Here is a 2,217-nt window from a genome sequence, read left to right on the forward strand (position 1 = left end):
GGAAACGGGACGTAAGAGAGGTGAGATGGGAAGGGATAGTAAGGGGAAACAAAGGAGTATGCAACAATGCTTGATAAGAAATGTACTCATTACCTTGCCCATGTAATTGTAACCACTCTGTCTGGTATTTTAACACTTAAAAAAAAAACACGAAAAACCATAAAATATAAAGTATTTTTGATAAAAAATAAAAATGACTCAGAATAAATAATCAATGCAAAAACAATCTTTACAGAAGCAAACTCTCAGAGATATTACATGACTTTGAAAAGGATAAAGTGGCTGAATTTAATATAAATTTAGAAGTATGACCATTCAAAAATATAAAAAGATATTCTTTATTTCATTATATAACCCAAAACAGAAAGTAAATGTTGTTTAGATGATTTTTTAAAATACAGTCTCTCAGGTGCTGGGAGGGTGGTTCAGTGTAGAGTGCTTGCCTTGCATGCATGAGGTCCTGGGTTTGATTCCTCAGCACCACATAAGCAGAAAAAGATGGAAGAGATGCTGTGACTCAAGTAGTAGCAATAGCCTTGAGCTGAAGTGCTGAGAGACAGCACCCAGGACCCAGAGTTCAAGCCCCACAACCAACAAAAATAAAACAAAAACAAAACAAAACACAATCTCTCACTTTTGTGTGCTCAACATTGTAACACTAGTGCTTCAGTCTAGGGCTAAGATTTTAGGTGTGGACATTTATCAACATTCCTGATTCAGATTCTAATTGATAAAATTTTAAATCAATGTTTTGTTATTAATTTTGCTCTTTGTAAATTCACATATACCTATAAAAAACAGTGTGGCCATCCCAATAACATTCTCAAAGTATTTCCTAATGTATTATATTACAACAAGGAAAGCAATGCTACAAATAAGGAAAACCAATACATAAATATTAATGATTAATAAAATAAAAAACAAAATATTTACCTCTATTTCTAGTATTTGAAATGTACTACATATTAGATTTATTATTTTCTCATATTGCTGTACATTTAAAACTGCCTAAGTCTATGATGTTCAACAAGAATTTTATAGACTATGAGTAGCCTTTAAAGTTACCCACTAAGATTATTATTTATGGTTCATCTCATCATTTGTATATGGCTTATACCATTATTTATTCCTCGCTAACATATAAAGTAAGGAATCCCTTAAATTTTAACAGAAACTGTGAAGTTAATGTCTTAAATCTTCACTCTGCTTCTTTACACAAACACTTTGCAATTTCTCATTAGTAAAGTTTCTATAAACTCTGAAATGTACATACTTAGTAGTATATGACTGCTACCATGAATCTTAAATGCTTTATGGAAAAGTTTTACAGCGTGCTAAATAGTCTTAATTTTGTCATATATGAGCAAATTCCCAAAATTAAACATATTTAAAACATTAAAACTTTTAACAAACCTTAACACTTTCTATAGTGTTTATTATGGCAGGTTCCTTGTACAGAATAATTGAATTCCTCCTCCTACACATCCGTTGAACAACAAATATATGGAATTATTTTGTTTTGGACATGTCAATCTTGACTTTATTCTTAAATGTGTTCTTATGTAAGAAACACATGGTTCTAAAATTTCACAACAATTCTTTTGAATTTAATTTTTGTGGAATTGTCTAGTTTAAGAAAATCAATTACACTTTATATATAAAATTGTTCTGTGCTCAATTCAGTAGCACATACACTAACATTGGAACAATAAAGAGAAGAATATCCCCTGACTGTGGATGACACTCGACTTCGTGAAGCATTCCAGATTTTTAAAAGAACAGATGCTGGATGGAATGTGGACAGAAGGGAACCTTAATGCCTTGTTGTTAGGAGTTTAAACTTGTTCGAAGACTTTGGAAAGTAGTATGGAGGTTTCTCAAAAGACTACATAGAGATAATGGGTGTAGAGGAGCACCTAGAAACAGAAGTTAACGGTCTAGGAAATTTGTTTAACAGGATCCTAGCAGAGAACTTCCCAAATATACAAAAAGATAGGCCTATTCAGATACAAGAAGATTTAGAACCCCAAATAGACCAGACCAGAATAGGACATCCCACCGTCACATTATAATCCACACAGGATCAACTCAGACCAAGGAAAAGATCCTTAAAGCTGTCAGGGAGAAAAGGTTAATCACCTATAAAGGGAAACCAATTAGAATCACCTCAGATTTCTCAGCAGAGACAATCAAAGCAAGAAGAGCCTGGAATGATGT

The 2,217-nt window shown here is 32.6% G+C and overlaps 1 non-coding gene across 1 annotated transcript; it reads left to right on the forward strand.

Moving 5' to 3' along the window:
- The first annotated feature begins 1,670 nt into the window (after window positions 1–1,670).
- Window positions 1,671–1,772, forward strand: LOC122115139. Its single transcript, XR_006148726.1, has one exon. It is a non-coding gene; the product is annotated as a U6 spliceosomal RNA (small nuclear RNA).
- The last annotated feature ends 445 nt before the right edge of the window (window positions 1,773–2,217 follow it).

The sequence above is a fragment of the Dipodomys spectabilis genome, unplaced genomic scaffold (genome assembly GCF_019054845.1).
Source record: "Dipodomys spectabilis isolate Male_0828 unplaced genomic scaffold, ASM1905484v1 ptg000117l, whole genome shotgun sequence".
In the NCBI taxonomy this organism is placed as follows: Eukaryota; Metazoa; Chordata; class Mammalia; order Rodentia; family Heteromyidae; genus Dipodomys; species Dipodomys spectabilis.